Consider the following 21247-nt stretch of genomic DNA (forward strand, 5'->3'; position numbering starts at 1 on the left):
CTGAGTCAGAATTTATGGAAAGATATCAGATCCCAAGATTTACAACCACATTCTTGACAAAGGCTGGCAGAAACCTTGCAGTCCTTGAACTGGCAACAAAACTCCCCATGTTTTTGTATTCTAGATGTGAACTTTACCTCATCTAATGCTGACTGTCTGAAAGCTCAGTGCCCACACAGCTCATGACTCCCTTTGTAGTCATCTGTAGGGTGTGACTCATCTCACACTAATGAGATTTTTAGATAAATTGCATGAATCACATTTATAAAAGTGTTCTCCTTCCACTGCTGATGTGGGTTAGACAATCACCCTAGATGGGTCTGTCAACATTGTGACTAGAGATATGGAAGACAAATCCCACTCTTTTGTTCCTTTGCTCAGCTCATGAAACAGAGGAAGAGGGTCTTCGGGTAGAATTTGATGATAAATTTAATTAAATTAACTGAAATGTCACCCTCTGAAACTTCAGCCTTACTAATTTGAAAATTGTGTATCAGTCATCTTAAACGGCTGGGCTCACCAAAAACTGGATTCACATTTGTGTTGTAAAAACACTGATAACTAAAGCAGCACCAAAAATTAGCCTGATTAGCTGTTGAGGTTTAATTAGCAATTTTTTAATTATTCTTATTGTATTTCATGTTGGAAATACACCAAACTGCAGGGAAAAAAGGTGAGCTTAGGATGTGAAAAGGTTGTTGACATGTTTCTTACTGGATGAGTGTTCATCACTCTTAAACATCTTGGATTTGCTTCAGTTCATCTTATCATCATTTCTCTTAAACAAAGGCCATATTCTAAATTGCTTTTTCATCTTTCAAATCCCCTTTCTCCTCAACCACCCTGTTGGCTTCGGTCAGATCACCCTAAGACTGGTTTATTATGGGAAGGGAGGATGCAGTCTGCCCAGAGTGACTAATTTAGATTTTCAGCTCCTTTCCTGAAGCTTCATTTTTATTTTTTCCCTTTATTCCATTATTCATGTCTCCGTCTGTAGCTACTCCAAAGATTTCATTGTAGTCCCTGCCACAGAGATGTATTTTTGAAGGCAATGGGGTCCTTTCTGGGGGATGCTGAGTTACCCTTTGGAGTTTCATTAATCTTTGGTGACTTGCTGAATCCAACCTCCTTTTGTTCTTCTTTCTTTCAGTGTGTGCTCACTTCACAGCTGAGCATTTTCTGAACATGGTGCCTTTCCTGCACAAGTCCTGCTCCACAGATGTGGTGCCCTGGCATTTTCAGGGGTTGCTGTGGGCACTCAGTCTTTTGTTCTGGTTAGAAATTCCTCACAGCTGACCACTTTGTACCATCATCAGCTCCTTAATTGATAGCTAGTAGAATTCCTGAGATGTAAAATGAAGGTCCTTCTCCCCTCAGAGGTGAGGGCACCCTGCCCTGTCCATCCTCCAGTTCCATAGTGTTCCCTTTTTTGAAGTAATAATAAGTATATTTATTTACTCCAAACAAGAGTTTGTAAATTTTTTTTGTAGGGGTCCATGCTATGACCTAATTTTGGATGAACTTCACCTACTTCCTTCCTGACATATACCTGTCTACTCAATTTCAAGGAGTGATATGAGGAGTTGGAATGGGAAAAGGGAAAATATTACTTTGAAGGAGATGAAAAAGGATTTTAAACAACCTGTATTGGCTCCAGCCCAGTCCTCCTTTGGTTTGTTGATCAGTCAGTCCCCACCAGTGTGCATCACTCTGCCTCTGCCTGATAGCAAGATAGCAGGGCTGGGGTCTTTCCACTTTGAACTTCCCTCAGTGTCTTTTTCATCTCAGGTTTCAAAACCCCTTGAGGCTGCGCCGTGGACTTTTTTTGACAAGTCAGCAACTGTTAATGTCTTCAGAAAGCAGCCTAAAAACCTGAAAACAGGCACTCTTGCCTTTGACAGCGACGTGCAATCACAGTAACACCCTTCCCTGAGCCTGCAGCTAACGCAGGAACCCTTTGAAAGTCAGTAAACATGCAGCTCTCCCTAACCCTTGCCATCTTCTTCGTTCCCTCTGGGCTGGAGGCTCTTCCTTGCTCTATTTGTCTGACACACATTTTGCACAGGAGCAGAAGTTAATGGTTTAGTTACAGAACAGACAAGCAATAATATTTTTAGCGTGCCAAAAAATTCCTGATTTAATTATCCTCTATGTGGTATCACTTCAGCATATGGGACTGGAAACCTTGAATCCAGGGAAGCTTTTTTTCTCTTCCTATTGTTTCATAATCCAATGTGAGCAATTCCAAGTCTCAGGGTACACTGTAAAGTTACACACCTCAATGCTATGAATTTGGTGAGGCTTCCTGGCTGCACGGGGAGAAAGGATCTGGGTTTGCCAGCCAGGAGTTTTGCTGCCAGACACACAGCAGTGGATGTTGTTACGTGAAATTATTTGACTTGATAAAGAAAATCGAGGGGTTTTGCAGTGGTTCAGCGAGGCAGTAAAGTCTGGCAGCTGTTCATTTGTTGGGCCCAAAAGCCTTTGTCACACAGCATGGACATCTGAGTACCAGTGAGTGAGTGTGTTTTGACAAGATGTTAATGGGCTGTGACTCTTCTGTCTCTCTGGATTTGTCAGGTCCTTGGGGAAGGGGTTTAAATGTAAATGAATTCATTTTTAAACACAGGATCCAGGGAGGTTTATCTTCACCCTGGGGAGTACATGTAGTCTAGGGTATATGAGCAACACTAAATGTCAGTGAAGACAAACTCAGCCTGTTCTTTAGCCTCAACTCCACCACTTACAAGACAGAATAACTGAATTTCAGTGTGAAATAATCAGAAAAATACATGTGTTTTCATCAATCCCACTTTTCAAAATGTGAGAAAGGTTAAGAGGCAGTCCATGATTAAATGAACAGGAGAATGGATAAAATACAGGATTTAAAAGAATGGTCAAGAGAAACTTATGACAAGATGATAATTCTCAGCATCTGCTGTTTCTGTCATGGCAAAGGGCTTGTGGATTTGGAAGGAGCAATGAGTAGAGTTTGGCTTCATAAGAACCCCCCTTTGATTATCACATGAGAGCACATCCTCTTGACCACAGGAGGAAGTAAAACTGTGGCTTTCTATCTTCATGTCCAACCCACTAAAAAAACCCTCTCAACTTTTTATTGAGCCTTATTTGATCTTGACCTCCTCGGATGGTCACCACTCTTTAAAAAAATTGTATCCTTGAGATTTCCAGTTATTATTATCCATGTATCTCTGTGTGAACCTCAGAGAGATCTCAATCTTGGCCATATCTTCAGAGACAATGGCAAACTTCAGCTGGAATATTAGAAAATTCCATTAAAAATTGTCTGCAGTGAACACGTAAGCATGGAAATACCATTTTTACTTGTTTGCCATCAGCTCTTCACCTTTTTTGTTGGGACTGGAACAATCAGATCACCTTGACAAGAGCTGGAAGAAGAGACAATATTGGGGATTTAATACCTTTGGAGAGCTCCTTCTCAGATGAAGGATCATCCAAATATCCTTGGTGACTATCCTACCTTTAGTGATATCAAGGAAAGTACAGTGGTACTTTTTTGTTGGGCAAAGCACTCAAGTATTTTTAAAGTTTTTAGGTTAACATTGTTTTGATATTTTATTCACAGAAGTCTTGACAAGATCAGGCTTTCCCATTTTAAAAAAATAAAATATATTAACTGCAAAGCATTTGGCAGCTTAGGAAGACGTTTTATGGCTTAGCAGATAAAATAACCTGGGAAGATGTCCAGAAGCTGTAGAACTTGGTGCTGCTGCTGCTACTTCTGTGGACAAGGATCACTGACAGAAATATTTTGTAAAAATGTAGTAAAGATGCAGATTATATGGCTTGTTCGTAAACGCAATATAAATGAGGCATTAATTATATTCTTTTGATTTATCAAAAAAGGTTTTGCATGGGATTAAAATTTCACATAATACTCTAGAATATCTGCCCTGTCTACTTTTTTCTTAAGCAGCAACTTGCAGATCTAATGGCATTAATGAATGGGGAGGAGATTCCTGAGGAAAAGTGAAGTCCTCCACCCTCCCCATGTCAGCAGATCCTTCAGGCAGCTTCATCCACACATCTGACAACTTCAGAGTGTCCAAAAAATCATATTTTTATATGTCAGCCTTGGTTCTCTCATACAGTCAGGAATATGGAGATCTGTGGAATTTTACAGTGCCAGATTATGAAAGGGAGGGCGAGGATTCTTGCTGCTTGTCTTAGAATCTAAACTCCTTGCTTAGGCAGCAGACTGTTATTTTACTTCTGTTTTGGCTATTAGCTTAAAAATTGCATATTTGTGAGACTATCTCTAAAAACAGTGGGTTGGGTCACAAAACAGATAGAGAATAATCACTAATTAATCAGCCATCAGACTAATAATGGGCCTTCAGTTTTGCCAACAAACCCCGCTACTAAATCGCACCCTCATTACCAATAACTACCAATTTAGAGTCTGTGTTACTGCACCAGTTTTATTAATGTCACATTCAGGAGGATACTGTAGCAATAAACTGGCATAAGGCTGTAAAAAGTGGGTTGTTGTACATATTAATAACGTATTTTATAGTGCACTTTAATATTCTGGATCCAAGCTGCCTGGCTTTATAATCAGAAGAGGAAAAAGTCGATCAATCACTCTCACCTGATCCTACAGCGGCCACCTATCTCGTCACGGTGATATATGTGGGCATAATATCTTGTTACAAAAATCTTATTATTAAGCAACACTATTAATTCTGATTTGTTACAATGCCTTATAATAAGCTTAGTAATAAGTTTCTAAATGATTTATGGGGGTGCTTTTTTAAGCAGGTGATGTCTGCAATGTCTCCAGGAGATGGGTTTGGTGGTTGGTGATGAGCTGGCAGGGAAGTAGGGTCTCTGAGCAAGAGGAGAGCACCCTTTTAATGTGGACCTAGTCCAGGGCACAATCCTTTCTCCAGGTCTCCTCCATGTGGGAAAAACACCTAAAGCTAAAGCTTCAGAGGCCCATGTTGAATATCAGAAGAGCCAGAAAACTATTGCTGCATTTCCCATTTCTGCCACAGAAGACCCTTGCTTTCACCTTGGATGAGAGAGCTGAATCCCAGTTTGAAAACATGTAGAAATCAGTGTGATTTAGGAGTTTAGGGATCTCACTGGTTTCAGGTCTTTGTAAACTGGGCATATTTTATAGCATTTCTCTCCAACACCAGAGTGGTGAAGGAAGTTGAATTAAGAGTTGCAAAGTACTCCTTTGATGAGAGAGCCCAAATAAACACTTAAAAGAAGAGTCCTTGCCTTTCCTCCATAATTCCACGGCCTTCCCTGCCTTCACACTGACCAGCAGTGGTCTGACCTTAGCTGCTATTAAGTAGAGCTGACTTTGTGTCCTCTGGGAAGAAAGAATAAAGAGCTCATGGGAGCATTCAATAACAAAGAGACTTGGACAGATTAGATGGCACAACAGCTTGCTCTGACCATCCCTGGAGCAGAGCTTCTTGGGAGCTGGGCTAAGGCCACCATGGAATTAAGCCATGTCTCCTGACCCAGCACAGTCAATCCAACAGCACAGTGTAAGCAGCAGCATCCCTTTGCTCCAAATTCAACACCTTCTCATGGTGGGATCAGGTGGCTGAACCAGTCCTACTAAATCCTGACTATGCTCTTCACCTTCCAGTCTTCCTGGCTTGGGAAAAGATCATCTCTGGTTCCACTGCCAGACACAGCTGCAACATCTGTTCCACGTGTAGTAAATTGTAGGTCAGAGTGACCCCAGAGAGGACAACTGACCCAGCAGATGGACCACCCAAACCAGGGCGAGGAAGAAAATGATCATCCTTGGGGGATGCACATGGCTCCCCTCACTGCTGTTGCTAAGCTTCAGCTGGGGGGTCAGAGCCACGAGGGTGGGAGAGGGTGGCACAACCAAGCTCGGTGAAGGGTAAGTGTGGATTTGCACTTAAAACCTTGACACTCAGCCAAGGGTTTCATTTTCTCCATTGTGAGATGATTGTTCCTGTCTGCTGTGGAACCAATGGGCTTTTAACTGTAGCTGCAGCCACTAATTTAACACAAAGAACAGCATTTCTGTTCCTTTCAAGTGGAACCTGTCATTTGAGTCTAATGACTCTGATTATGGTCCCCACTAGCTGGTGATGGACAGGGCTCTTCCCCTTCCAGCAAGCTGAGGAGCAAGGCCAGGTGGCTTCAGCACCAATGTGAATAAGTAACTCTGGTTTCATTACTATTGTGAAGGTTTGTAACCTGGACTAGGTTTACAAGCCAATTGGCTTTTAATTTGGACTAGGTCCAAATTAAATTAGGACTAATTTGTAACCTGGAGTAGATCTTCAAATAAATTGGTTTCTAATTAGAGTAGGACAGGAGTAAAAGAAGCCTGGAGTCAAGTCCAAGGATCGACTCTCACTTGGTATAAAATGTTGTGGTGTAACTTCCATTTGATGGCGTTTAAGGCTCTATCCTGGTTAAGGACTGCAGAATTCAATGTATGACTAAGACAAAGCAAAGCCCAACTAAGACAGGCTTTGCCAAGTTTCTTACTGACTTGGCACACTGAAACATTTATGGAAAAATTACAGAGGTCCTATTAAATAGAGTTAAAATTCTCTGCTTTATAGTGAAAGTTTACTGTCCTGTTACAATGGCACTGAGCAGGATTTGGATGAAAAATTTGCAAAAACATTACCCAGAGGAAAGTACCAGAAAATCACCCTGTTAAAAATGTGCTTTGTATCACAGTTTAGCTACTTTACACATTAATTTTCCAAGTATTTCTTAACTGCATTGGATAAGTCATTAAAATAGCACTCTGAATGGCTGCAAAGATCATTTCTGTCAGGTTTGCCAAAATATAGCACCTTGCTGTTGACTGAGAAATAATTCCCATTCAATTGGCTTGTTTTAACTGAATAACTGAAGTTTGTCTTTTCTATGTCCACATTTCACTGAAGCCAAGATTTCAGGAGGGACAATGGTGATGTGCTCCAGAGCTGCTGATCTTCTGAGTTTAGATGTGGACAAACCAGGAAAAGGAATATGAACAGAAAGTCATTGCTTGTAAGGAAATACTTCATCTTCCCAATTCTGAACAGGTAGCTGTGCATCTTCCCTGCCCACCTCCCATCACTTCCAGTTTGCTTGGGGCTGGTGACTTTGCAGCTTTATTTGGTGCATGAGTTGCTAAATCAGGTCACAGCTGAGTGCTGTGAGGTGATTTTCCCATGGGAGACAGGTTTGTTCCCACAGGGACAGATCCTGTCTCCTTCTCACTGCCAGAAGAAAGTGAACCAGGATCAAAATCTAATTTAAAAGGGAAAAAGATGAAGGCTGTGCTGTTATTGAAGGCAAATCCCTGCAGATCCCTGGGAATATAGCTGTTGTCTAATGGAAGCCGCTAATAAACCAAAAAAAGCCACGTAAAGGGAAACAATCCATTATTTATATGACAGGTAAACCACATAAAGACTCCTTATCAAGTTAATATTCCAGGCCAGGTACTTGCTTTTGTAATCTTAAAAAAGTCAAATAAGTAGTCATTCAGGGGTTTGTTTTCATTCTGTGTGTTTGTCAGCTACATGAGCAGCTGCCATTTCCCAAAGAGTTGTGCTCTGCATGATTTACGCTGCTGCTGGATTGTTTGGCAACATTCCTTCTCAAAGAGGCTACTACCAGCAATAAATTAGCACTTTTCATGATTTAGACATTTTTAAGTGTTCCTAATCTTTCTCTCCCCCCAGTTTTATTGTCAACAAATTCAATATTTGTTGCTCTATCAACAAACTGGTGCTTTTCTTTCTCTATTGTTGTGTATTCTGTATTTTACAGGAATGTTTAGTTGCTCTGCATGTGACACATTAATAATACCTTTTGGCTAGATGTGGCACACCTCTTAAGATCTCAAAATATTTTGTAAACTTTCATTAACTCCCAAATTCCACATACTGTAATGTTGGTCTAGTCCTTAAGGTGTTTTTTCCATGTGCTCTTGAGCCATCTTCACACAGATTGATAAATCTGTGTGGAAAAAACAAAAAATCACATACCCAGTTAAGTGCTTGTGATCTCAGGCTTTTGTATGCAAACATAATGCAAAATGGAAATGTAAAATTGAGGGTGGTTTTTTTTTTCAACTTGTTTTTAAGGGGTTTTCTTGATTCTGAGCTGTACTGGGATAAGTTTGTATTTTTGGTTACTCACTCGCGGGGTTTTTACCTTGCAAGTTCCCTCCTTGGATCTCAAAAAGTTCATATCCTTCCCTCCACTGAGCAAAGAAGGACCCCAGTGCACAGCACAATGGAAGAGGACAAGCAGGGCAGACCCACAGCAGAAACAGGGGCTGGAGAAAGCAGCTGTGGGTCACGGGCCCTGCCGGTGACCGATCCTCGCGCCCGCCCAGGACCGCGGCCACCAGTGGCCATAAGAGTGGTGACCTCTGCAGCACCACCCAGGAGCAGATTATTTCTAATCCACGGCCCAGAAACTCTGGCTGTCATTTCTTGAGCTGTGGCTGCAGTTCTCAGGAGACAGGAGGGTGGCTCTGGTGGTGGTAGAAGGGTAATTTGGTCTGAGAGCTCCTGGTCCCCTGGAGACAACTGAACGTGTGAGAAACTTGGGCTACTTTTTTTAATAGACAAGTTCACAGACAGAAAAAGAAGTGAAAGAGCAGGAGCATTAGAAGTAAAAATAAGAGGGTAAATAAATCACAATAACACTTAAAATGGAAAAATATCATAACCTTTAAGCTATTAATGTAACTTAGGAGCTCTTAAGTTTTGAATACATTAAGAATAATAAATTATTTTCTGTGATAGCAAAAATATTTTCTCCCTGGCAAATACTCCTGCCTTAAAGTGCAGATTTATTTGTAGAGTGGTTTCATAATAGCTCCAAGTTGTAAGGTTTTTCTCCTTGAGCCTCTGAGCTCTGTGTGATTTAGTGCTGGGGGAAGAGATCACTGTTTAATTAATTTTTAAAATAAACAAATGTTAGAGAGACAAAAAAATTCTTCATTCAAGCTTTTTAAGAATGAGCTGTCATGTCAACTAGAACACTAAAACCAAAGCAGAGGTACAAGTTGTTTGGAGTTTAGGGCTATAGTTTATCTAATCCCCTGTGTTTAGTTCAGGAAAAAAAAAAGTACTAACAGCTTGATTTACATCTAATTCCTGCTGCTGTAATGCAGAATTGCTGCTGACAGAGCAACACTCAAGAACTTGATGCCGATGATTAACCAGATCACCTGATGCAAAGCACAGGACCCAAAATTGCCTCCAACAAATGCACAGAACTTCAGGTGCTCTGAACCACGTGGATCAAATAATGTTCTGTTCCTTCTACGAACCACAGGTCCCACACCCCCCATATTTTCTAGGTCTGTTTTGTATTTTCCTGTGCAGCCATGCTGGCTGTGCTTGCATTGCACCAGCTCTGCTGTGGTGATGGAAAATTAGAACAGAGAAATCAGACTTCCATACACAAACATGGAATATAAAGGTCCATTTGCAGACATCCAGTCCTCAGGTTGCAAACATATCTATCACTACACAGAGCCATGTGGTGAAAACACAACATATGGCAATGTAACCGTGACAGTAAATAAAAGTAATTCTCTGTGTCAGCAGCAGGAGAGGAGCCACCACACGTCATCCATAAATTTGTCTCACACCAGAAAGGCTAAAGAAGACAAAGGCAGCTGCAATGGGACGTGATGGACTAAGAGGCTCCAGTGACAAATTTTCTTCCTCAATTTAAGGCACAGAAGAAGAATGGGCAGATTTTCTGATCTTTTCTGTCTCAGACCAGAGTCTTTATGTGACTGTGGAGGAGGCACATCCATGACTTCCCTGTGGGAGCCAAGGAGGAGAATTTTTGGAGATGTGTGGTGGAAATTGTCCTGAGTCCCACCACTCCACATGGGGTTGTACAAGAGGGGAAGAGCCCTTGAGCCCAGAAAAAAACCCAATGACACCTCTTCCATCAATCCATGATGCTCCATCCCTTCTTTTCAGAACTCCAAAGACCACACCTGATGTTTCTTCTGGCACAGCCCAGATCCTACAGGTCAGACACCACGAGGTAGAGCTTGGCTTGACCTCAGAAACACAAGGTTTTTCACCCTACAACTGTTTTGCACCTGAAAACCACTGGTCTCTTTGCTTCCAGCAGGCACAGACTGGTTTGCATCCTTTCCACTCCACTAAGATTTCCAGAAATGGGTGCCTGATACTAAACTCTTTAAACCCACTCTAACTATACCTATGACTCTCCTGATTTTTGAGAGTAGATTGCTGATAGTTTTCACTGAGACTCAATCAACTTTGATTAAATATGAAGCTTTACAACGGTATTTTAGGAGTTCATATTCAGAAATCCAGTTCTGCTTCCAGGGAGCTCCATGGACCACCATTTAATCAGGACCATCTTTGGGGTCTAAGTAAAATCCAGTCATGAAGGCCAATAGATACCCATAAAAAATTGGAGCTGACAGATGTTTTCTCCAGGGCTGAATTTGCACCAAATGGTTTTGGTAGAAATTAATCACCTCACCCTGAGAGAAATGAAGGGAATAAAATAACCCTGAAAACTCGGAGAGAAAGTAAAGAAGCTCTTCATAAACAATTTTTTTCTGATACTCAGTAGACTTTGGCATACCAGGGTTGGAACACCCCAAACAATAGCAATATCTCTATGCAGGGAGCTGAATTTAGGGCAGTTTGCACTATTGCATCAACCCCAGGTGCGTGGGATGGGATGGAAATTGAGAGGTCTACAACACTCTTCCTACAACAGAGATCCAACCACAGTCAGCATTTCATGGATCACAAGGGCCAAATTATTTGGTCTTGCACAATAGTCATGACTACCTACAAAACACTGTTAACCAGAGTAGATCCTCTGCAGCAGCTAACATCAGGTTCACATCTGCACTCACAAATAAGCTTTTAATTAGTTAAAAACTAGCATTTCCAGGCCATGGTCTTCCCACATAAGCTGTATCTTTCAAGACACAGCTCAGCTGGCAGTGTAGCAAACAGCAGGAACGGGAGGAAAGGCACAGAGGACGAGACCAGAAGGAGAGCTCCAAGATTGCTGGTGTTTGTGCAGCTCAGCGCTGCTTTAGTGCTGGACCTGGCAGCGTTAAATTAATGGCTGGACTCGATGATCTTAGAGGTCTTTCCCAACCCTAATTACACAGCGGTTCCATGATTGTTTTCCCGGAATCCTGGTGCTGTCTCGTTTCCCTGACCGTGCCAGCAAATCCTCATACCTATCTATAGATGGCAGCAACTTTCCAAATCTGCTGCAGGTGCTGATGAACCGAGGTGGGCTCTGGCTTCCCACGGCCAGGAGTGTTTCACTGCATGAAACAGGGAAAAAACTGCACGTGGATTTAATGGTATGTACAAAGAACTTCACTCACTCCTGAGGCGGGGTGGAGGGGGAATATATATATTTTTTAATGTGCTTCTGAGAAGGTTTGGATTGACAGCAGAGACACGCGTGGGGGTGGAAGAGGCAGTTGGGGGAAGTGGGTGGATTTCTTTTTGCTGCTATTAACTGCAAGCTCAGAAATAGTAAAAAAAAAAAAAAAAAAAAAAAGAAAGAAAAAAAAAATAAGAAAAAAGAAAAAAAAAATACACCCTGACTGTGATTGTTGCTGGCTCTTAGCATATGTCAGGCTCTTATCATTTCAGAGCAGCTGGCAAGTTCATGCAGAACCACCAGGCGGCCCAACGTGGCCAGTAATCAGTTAAGTACAGATGTCCAAATAGATGTAACTTCCATTAAACTTTAAATAAAGATAATTTATGCTGAGTAAACAGACGAGTGAGCACATTTGCCCAAATACAGATGGCACTACCTGATAGCAGTGCATTAGAAGGGTCATTAAACAGCGAGGTTCAGTAACATAGTACTCAAAGATGGTCTTCTGCAAGGAAAAATAGCTGAGATCAGGGGTATAAAATCTACCTCTGCATTTTTTTTTAAAATTTTTTTCTCCCCTCTGTTTCTTTTTAAATAGCTTGGCAAGTTTGGAGTCTTAACAGGGCATAAAGAGAGACACACCTTCTCCTGGAGGGACACCCTTGTACCTATCCATGGAAAAAAAAAAAATTATAAAGGCACTGTAGTCTGTCTCACTTGGAAATCATGGTAAGTGCGCTCAGTTGGAGGGAGGAGAAATTTTTGAGGATGAAGGCCTTAATCCAAGGCCTGATGACTGAAGGGAGGTACTTTCCTGCAAGAGTCTTTGCATTTTCCCTGCATCCCCAAGGCAAGGGAGGCACTTTGTGACACCCACAGTGGCACACTTTCTCATGGAACATGGTTAGATGCACACTGAACACACAGAAATCCCTTCTTTCCCTTCCTTCCCTTCCTTCCCTTCCTTCCCTTCCTTCCCTTCCTTCCCTTCCTTCCCTTCCTTCCCTTCCTTCCCTTCCTTCCCTTCCTTCCATGCCAGCTCCTCAGTAAGGGCAGGGAATTCAGCTGAGGACCCAAATTTTGAGGTTTAGACACCAGATATTTGGGTTCTGGCCTTCCCAGAAGCTTAGTGAGGAATGAAAAGGTAGGATCATCTTTAGTATGAGCAGAGCCATTGAAATCACCTTTCTGACTTTCGCCTGTTCTGTAATAACTCTCCATCTCCTTGTCTGTCATCAGCAATAATGACATTATTTCAGCTTTGGGAAGATCATGCATTGGAACAATATCACCCACGACCTCTTTTAATCACTGCAAGCAAAGATGAGACTTTTCTTGGCTGGTTCCTGCCTGTGAGCAGGTGGGTCTCCATGCTAAGCTTGTTATCCAGGTTCCTTCTGCAGCTGGTGGAGCTTCCCAGGGCAATCCATGCTCTGTAAAGAGCTGTGATGGATCACCTCTGGAGCTGCTTCTCTCTACTGACTATTGAGAGAGTCCAGATGTCTGCACTAAGCCAGATGCCTCATTTTCAGATGGCTAATGTTAGATAAAAGAAATCCAGCTCAAAAGGGAGCATCAGCCTGTCTTTATTATTTTTATTTACTATGTTCTTCTCTCTGCTTCAACTTGGTCCTTGTGGAATAAGGATAAAGATACATTAATGCTAATATGATGGCCTGCTTATCAAACCTCCTCTTATCTGTGCTAAAGGTTGCCCCTGGGACACTTTCAGTGGGAGAATTGGAGGATATTGTTTAGTTATTCCAATGCATTTTCAGAAATTAAATTAAAGCACATGGATTTTGAGTCTTGCACTTATAACCTTGCCTCACTTTTATTTGTTGCAAAATAATTTATTTTAAGTATCTGTAGGGTCAAAATCCCCTCTCCCCACATTACAAGATACTGTCTTTCCTTTGATTGTCTCAGAGTCCTTCCTCCAGTGACTCTCATTTTAAACCAGTGCCATTCTTTAAAAGCTCTTGGTCTGTTTTGATCCCATTCATGATATTGACCTACACAAAACCTTTCTCCTCCCCTCAACTTTTCCATCATTTTAAAATCATCCCTGTTAAAAATGTTCACATCAAATTCCATAACTCTTGAGTCTGATGGTGAGATTGTCTAGCAAGAATATTCATGCTGCTGCAGTCATTGTTGAGACATTTTTTCCCCTAAATTCTCTCAAGAATATTTAAATTAATGGCAAATGGCTGGGATGAGGCACTGAACAACAGTATCCAATGCTACATTAAAGATTTCCAGCATCATGTGTTATTCAAAGTATTTCCTTCTTCAGGGTGATTACTTCATTTTACATTTCCTGGCCTCATGCTCATGTCACACCCCAGTTCCTGTGGCTGTCAGATTAAACACTGCTTTATCAGAAGAAATGCCACTGAATTATACAATTTCTTTGGCCATTTAACACCTTTATCTCTGCCTTGCCTCTGCCAGGATTACTGACACAGATTTGCCCTGTCCTTGCTATCCTAGAAAACTCCTAAAATGTATGTAGGAGGACTTCCTGGGGAATATTTTTAACACTCCTTTAGCATGTACACAAAAGTCACATTTTTGTAGAGGAAAACTGTGTGCAGGTACAAATGAGCTTTTAATGGTTGAAATGACATAATATAAAAAAAAAAATCTCATGGCTAGGGGAAAATTCCTGAGTCCTGCTGATTTCTCTCCCATTAAACACAAGTGGGGTGAGACCCCTGTTCATGTAAACCCACCTGAAATTTGCCCCTCTTGCTGGAAGAAGCTCTAAAAGCATTAACCTTGATGGAGGCATCACCTGGGACCAGGTAAAAGGACACCAAAGTCCACCTGAATAGTCCAGAGCACTCAGAGCATCTCCTCCCTCACCCAGGGTGTTTTTTGCTGCTCACACACATGCACAGAATGACTCTCCATGGCTGGAGGGATCTCAGCAGCACTGTGGGGTCACAACATGTGGGCACCACTGCATGTAGGGTCATTTCAGCCTTGGACAGCCCCACGTGAGAGGGGTGACAGAAGCTGGCAGGCTCTGCTGGGAGCAGGCTGTGCCAGATCAGCTGCACAGCTTTTTGCCAGCTCAGAGCATGACCACAGCAAATTAAATCTGCTTAGAAAGCAGTCCTGAGACACAGCAGGAGGAGCAGCAGAAGGCTGCCCTGACCTAGGCCTGGCTTTGCTGTTCCACAGTGCTAAGCAACAACCTTAGCCTCCCCCAGCTATATGAAAATCGATGGAATCATAGAATAGTTTAGGTTGGAAGAGACCTTCTAACATCCCAGTCCTGTTTTCAGCTCAGGTACAGTTAATTTCTTGTCAGCAGCTGTTGCAGTGCTGTGTTTTGGATTCAGGATGGGAATGGTGACACACTGATGGTTTGGGTTTTTGCTAAGTTGTGTTTTTCCTCAGTCAAGGATATTTTTCTCCCCTGTCTCATGCTCTGCCAGGTTCACAAAAGAAATTGGGAGGGAGCATAGCTGGGACAGGTGACCACTGAAACTGACCACAGGGATATTCCACAGCACTGGATGATGGGTTTTCAAACCAGATTCCTTTCTGAGCCTTTGTTCAAGCTGTGAATTCTGGATCTGGTTTTAGGCATTCCTCAGATACAGCAATTATTACCCCTGATAGGTATTCTGGTCTTTTTGTCTGTCATCAACAGTAATTTTTTCTATTTCGATGTTTCCTGAGGGCCAGACTGTGCTAGAAATTGTCAAAATATTTACTTGCTTCTCCAAAAAAAAAAAAAAAAAGGGAAAATATCATGAGAGAGCTTAGCCAAGATGAGCTGTGTCCCTGTTCTGCAGCCAGCCCTCTCAGTCCCAGCCATTCCCACCAAGTGATCCACCTGCCAAATGGGATTCCTTCTTCTGGCTGCCGTGATCATTCTCCTTCCAAGAACAGCTGCTGAGCAGACAACTGAGTCACTGAAGGATACCAGGCAGAGACACGTGGGAGAGAAAACCACTGAGTTGTTCACAATCTGCTCCTCGTATTTGAAATCACAACTAATTGCCCTGACTTGGCACAGTGGCCTCTGCCTCAGCTCCCCGAGGTACAGGAGAGTGACACGTGGAGGAGACCTTCAGGGACACATTAGTGAATTGTTTCATCCATTTGTTGCCTTTTAGACGTGATAGTTGTTCTGACACCTTAAATTTAAGCACCCAGGCCTGGCAATGTGACTGCCACCCTCAGAGCTCCTCTGCCTAAAATGTGAATCTGAGGTGACAATTTTAAATTACCTCAGTTCAACTGGTGCACGTGCACGTGGGCAAGATGCTGATTTTGGTTTCAGTCAGGACATATTTTGTTTTTCTATCTGGTTTATATAAAGCAAGCCATTTGGGTTGCATTAATTAAAATGGTTCATCCTTGTGGAAGAAAAGCCCAGGAGTTGTCAGAAGGAGCCAAGAAGCACGAAGGCAGCTCCATCTCAAGGATGCAAATAGATGCCATGATTTGTTTTTCACTTTATATTAGTTAATGTTTTGTTTATTTTATTACTGTTCCAGGCCAGAAGCTTAAGAGCTAAATAACCCACGGCACAGAAAATCCTCCTCTTGTTTTTAACAGGGGCAGGGAATCATGGAACAGTTAGGGTTGGAAGGCACCTTAAAGATCATTTAGCCCAAATCTCGAGGTAAGACCCTTAAGTTGTTCTGCCAGAATGAGAATCCTTCAATGCTGTGAGCAAAATATAATTCTGAGTGTGACCAGATGCCTCAAACCATCTGACTGATTTAAAATAGGAGGAACAGCTTTTCCAAGAAAAGTTATTAGGTCAAATCCTCCCCTCTCATCCCACTCTGCAGCACACTGATGTCGCTGATGCTGCTGGTAAGGAAATGTTGACTGACACCGCCTGTCAGGAAAAGAAAGGGTTTAAGAAATGGGTTAAATATTTCAGGCTCTGATTTAACAACCATCTGAGTTAGCAGCAACTTATATATTGATGGCAAGGAGCTCTGAGTGCTTGCAAAGCAGAGGGAAGGTGCTGATAGATCAGATCAGCCCAGCCACAAAACACTCTTAAAAATGCACATATACATGGCAAGGTTATTCAGCTCCTGCCTTTGGGTGGAATAATTGCCGTGTGAAACATTAGTGAATCAGCATGAATGTTTCATAAGTTTGAATTTATAAAATATTTCTGATTTTCCTGTACACATGCCTTCCAAAGATAACTTTCAAGTGCTTGCTGTATTATGCATCTCACTTTTCAAGAGAACAGCATGATTTCCTTGAAGACATATCCGTTTAGAGAGTTGCCATGGCAATTTGTTCCCACCCCCCAAAAATGCTTAAAAACAGATTTTTCCATTGTCTTCTGATTTCTGCAGATTACAACATGCTTTGCTTTTCTCTCTTCCCTAGAGTGGCTCTAGGTGAGTGTACAGACAAAAAAAAGAAAGTGAAATCTTTTTGTTATTTAAATTGCCTTCTGATGGGAGCAGAAAGCTTTTTTCCTCTAAAGTTTAGTCAAAACCAAGGCAAAATCATTTTACTATTTGAAACAATCATTTATTAGCATTATTTTTTTTTATCCCAGGAGAATCCTGATAAAAAATTGCCTGTACAAACATAAAACCTCATTTTACATATGCAAGGTAATTATTAATCCAATTAGCCATCTGCATACCAGCATATTTAATTAGTTCTCAGAATTACTCTTTCCCTGCTGTAACTGAACTAACCACCTTGTGCAATCTGTAAATCTGACCCAATAAGGTAAGTTTTGGCAAAAATGGGATTAATTGAAGACTATTCCTTTTTTTTTTCTTTTTTTTTTGTGTTTCTGCTTCTAAAGAAAGGCAATCAGTGATGAGAATTATATGTTCATATGCTGAAAAATTATGGTTTTATTTCTGGAGGGGAAAAAAGCCAAAAAAATTAATATTGTGATATTTTTATCCCTATTAACTTTTTAATGACAGTTACCCTCTTTGATCATTGTTAGTTTCTTGATCCCTAAGCATAATCAGACAGAGTATTTTGACTTTAGAAAAGGCTTCCTTGCTTGTAAACACTCCTTCTTTCCCTCTTTTATTGAAAAACAAAATGGAAAACTAATAGTGTTTGACAAGTCCATTCTTGGCCATGTTTCATATCAGAGGTTGTGCTGTGTTTTTAAAATAATATTGCTCTTTCACAATTCTGTTTTTAATTGCTCTGCTGGGGGAGATGGATCAGCACAAAATTTGTGTCCTGATGGTTTTCCTTTGTTCAGGAATCTCTGAATAACTCCAGGAAGCCAAAACACGTGAGTGGGTTTGACCAGGTAGCTCTGAGAGACTTGAGCTTGTTCCACTGATATGGGGAAAACAAAATGAGGAGGAAAAGGGATGGAAAAACAAACAAACAAAAAAGGGGGCTCCTCTGACATCACTTGAGATGTCTTGGAGGCATCTGAAGTGTCCTGACAGGTCTGGTGTGGGGATGACCTGTAAGAGATCGTGCTCTCCTGGGAACCAGGCTGGACAAAACAATAAAGAGCTATGGATGGCTGTGTTGAGGAGATTGGGACAAATTTATGTCCTCTACAGACTATACTGAGGTTTGACTTCCAGCCCAGGGGCTCCAGGGTGGGGGTAACCATCCATTTGTATCTTAGCAGTGAGCTGAAGATTTATTTCTTTTCCTGTCTCTTCCTGTGATAACTCTGCTCCTTTCAAGCCCTGCAAGAAATGGTATTTTTCCCATTCTGCCTGGCCTTTGTACCCTGTCCTGGCTTGTCACAGTCCCTGCAGGAGGGACACAGTAAATACCTGTTCCCTGAAGCCAGTTCACCAGGCTTTGGCTGTTCTTTCCCTAAATAAATCCAACAGATGACCCGGGCTGACCACTGTACACATGGAGGGACCTCCCAATTCAGTCACCATAAAACCAGTATTTGATGAATTTTTGTGCAGAATTTAGGAGCATCTAACCCAGGTATTAGGAATTGTGGCTAAATCTCAGATCCTGATGACATAGCCAGGACATTACAGTAGCTCAACAAGTGTGGAAGACTGGCAGAGTGAAATTTTTGGTGATTTTGGAGACTCTGCAGCCTTTAGGTTGTGACAATTATTTGCTGCTTTCCCTGTTCCTCCTGTTTGAACAACTTAAGCTATTACTGCCTCAGCATTCCCATTTGCCTCTGCTATTATGTGTTCTGGAACAATGAACACAATCACCCATTTCAGAACAGGATTTTGACTGTGTGTTTGTAAATAGGCTTCCAAGCAGAAAGGGAGAGTGGGGAAATGAAGGAATTGCTATCTGCTTTCCATATATATATATATGTATATGTATATGAAAATACACATAAATAATCAGAGCTTTCTTATGCTTTGCTGCTTCCTAGGATGGTTACAAAAGGGTAAACTGGAGTCAGTGGGATTTTCCCTTTTGCCTCCAAGATATATCTCTGGTTTAATTACTAAATAATCTGCCTACAAAGTTGATCCAACTGAACCAGACACAATGTTCATTTTTGCAAATGCGATGTGCATGTAAGTAGAGAGGAGTTCTGAATGCTGATTTCCTTTCTGCCTCATCCCCATTTGAAAAGAAAAAAGGCAAAAAAAAAAAAAAAAAAGTCTGTAATTAAGGATCACTCAGCTGAAGTGAATGAAAAGCTGAGAAGCTACTGAAATATTAAAGACAACTTTGTGCTGTGCTTAGTCTTGCCCCGAGCAACATCTTTGCTCTGCCCTTACCTCGTGTTCTGCTTTTTGGGTCTCAAAGGGCTGATTCCACTCAGACCCAGCGGTGCCCTCAGCTCTGAGCTGGAACGTGTCTGTCGTGGATATCTCACCCTCACAGCTGCAGGGACTGGAACATGGGTAGGAGAAGAGGAATAGGTGGCCAGGCAAGAAGAAACAGCTTCAAGTTGCACCAGAGGAAGTTTAGGCTGGATATTAAAAAATAAATTACTTCACTGAAAGGGTTGTCAAGCATTGGAACAGACTGTCCAGGGAAGTGGTGGGAAATATTCAAAAATGTCTGAATGTTGCACTTCAGGACGTGGTTTTGTGGTGGACCTGGAAGGGTTGGATCTATGGTTTAACTCAGTGATCCTGGGGGTATTTTTCAACCTAAACATTTCCATGTTAACAGCAGATGGCTGTCTGTACACGTACAGCATTAGATGTGCAAGCTCAAGGAAGCAAAGGGTGCCAGATCCCAAACTTTGCTAGTGAATGTTGCCATGAACTTGGGAGAGTTGCATAAAACCCACAGGAATTCAAAATTGCTATCAGTGCTAGAAAAATGGGGAGCTGTCAGCCAGCTTTCATTTGAACTAAAATGATGTTGTATGTCATGAGCTGCTGGCCCATCATCTTCCTCTGGCTTGTATCATAAGTGCAAGAAAAGAGCTCACCAGAACATGTGCACAGCCTCATTCATCTTCTATTTGATGTGAGGGTGTCCCAGGAAAAAACAAAATCATTTCAATTCTTTCTTTTTGTAACAAGGAATGAGAGCAAAAGAAAACAAGTTTCTACCTGCCTGTGGATCCTACAGGAGGTTTGGCTGAACTTCCCTGGAGCTCCCTGAAGATGCTGTCACAGACCTGGTAACACACTCTGATAGCTCCCAGTCATGACAACAAACCTGTGTGTGATTTCCTCTTCTAATTCATTTAATTTTGGCTTCTGATCCTTGAATATATTCAATCAAGAGCTTATGCAGGACCAAGTCACCCTTCTAAAAATCAGCCAGAATATTGTAGTGCCAGACACCATAGGCTGGTATGTGCTGATCCTCCGTTCTTTGATTACTCCAGCACTGGTTTTTGAGAGATGCTGCACCACCCAAGCTGTCAGAGTGGCACAGAACTAATAACCAGGCTGAGCTACGTCCTGATGATGTGACAATGGTACTGATGGTGCTTATTCTCAGAGACTACAAGGCAGCATTTCTTTGATTGCTTATGGGAACACTTTACAGCTGAAGTATAATTTCATTTATTAGAGGCAGACAGCTTATAAAAATGTGTGAAACACAACAGGTACCAAAAGGAAAGCCTGGGAAGACTAATGAGGCACAAGACTCGTACCTTTAAAGAAAACAAAGGTTTCTACACACAAACAGCTGATGCAGTTTGTTTTTTATAGATGTAAATCAATCAAAATATTCAAACCATGTTATCCTGAAGTGTTACAGCAAGTGCATTTCATCTAAAATTATTGATGACCTTGCTTTTAAACAGAAGATAGGACCAAAAAGAAAACACGGAGAAGAAAAAAATCTGTCACGTTCAAAGAAATATAGCTGGAGTGAAAACCAATCTAGCAGAAGGGGAAAATGTGCACAAGTAAAATTATAATAGTATTGTCACAAAGTGTCTCTTCCTCAGAACTGTCTCCCACCCTGCCTGAGCACTGAATTAAAACAAAATGTGATGTAAACATCTTCAGAATAGATCCAGGAGTGAAAAGGTCAGCATGATTCAAGAGGGACAGAACTGCCCCAAGCAGCTGCAGATTCATGTCCCAGCTGCAGAGGGATGTCCCTGCTGGATGACAGACGTGGAGCAAAGATCAGATGAGGCACCTTCAACTTCATCAGGTTCCTCAGAGCCCTGTCCAGACTTTTCTTGAACATTTCCAGGGATGGGGCATCCACACCTTCTCTGAGCAACGTGTGTTTCACCACCCTCATTGTAAAAAACCCTTCTTTCTTACATCTAAAATCAACTCTCCTTCAATGTAAAACCATTATCCCTTGTCCTGTCACAACATTCCCTGCTAAAATGTCTGACCCCATCTGTCAAAGGCCTTGGTGGGAACTGAAAAATGCCCTAAGTCTCCCTGGAGCCTTTTCTTCTCCAGCC

The 21247-nt window shown here is 41.8% G+C and overlaps 1 long non-coding RNA gene across 3 annotated transcripts; it reads left to right on the forward strand.

Annotated features, from left to right (window-relative positions):
- The first annotated feature begins 10989 nt into the window (after window positions 1-10989).
- LOC147653394 (uncharacterized) lies at window positions 10990-21170 on the forward strand. Of its 3 annotated transcripts, XR_015286061.1 has the most exons (5): window positions 10990-11163; window positions 11300-11389; window positions 12017-12147; window positions 12678-12778; window positions 19156-21170. It is a non-coding gene; the product is annotated as an uncharacterized LOC147653394 (long non-coding RNA). The 3 variants fall into 3 exon arrangements; XR_015286060.1 differs by lacking the exon at window positions 19156-21170 and having other exon boundaries at window positions 12658-13236; XR_015286059.1 differs by lacking the exon at window positions 19156-21170 and having other exon boundaries at window positions 12678-13236.
- The last annotated feature ends 77 nt before the right edge of the window (window positions 21171-21247 follow it).

Source organism: Cyanistes caeruleus, chromosome 4, assembly GCF_971803275.1.
Source record: "Cyanistes caeruleus chromosome 4, bCyaCae1.hap1.1, whole genome shotgun sequence".
Lineage (NCBI taxonomy): Eukaryota > Metazoa > Chordata > Aves > Passeriformes > Paridae > Cyanistes > Cyanistes caeruleus.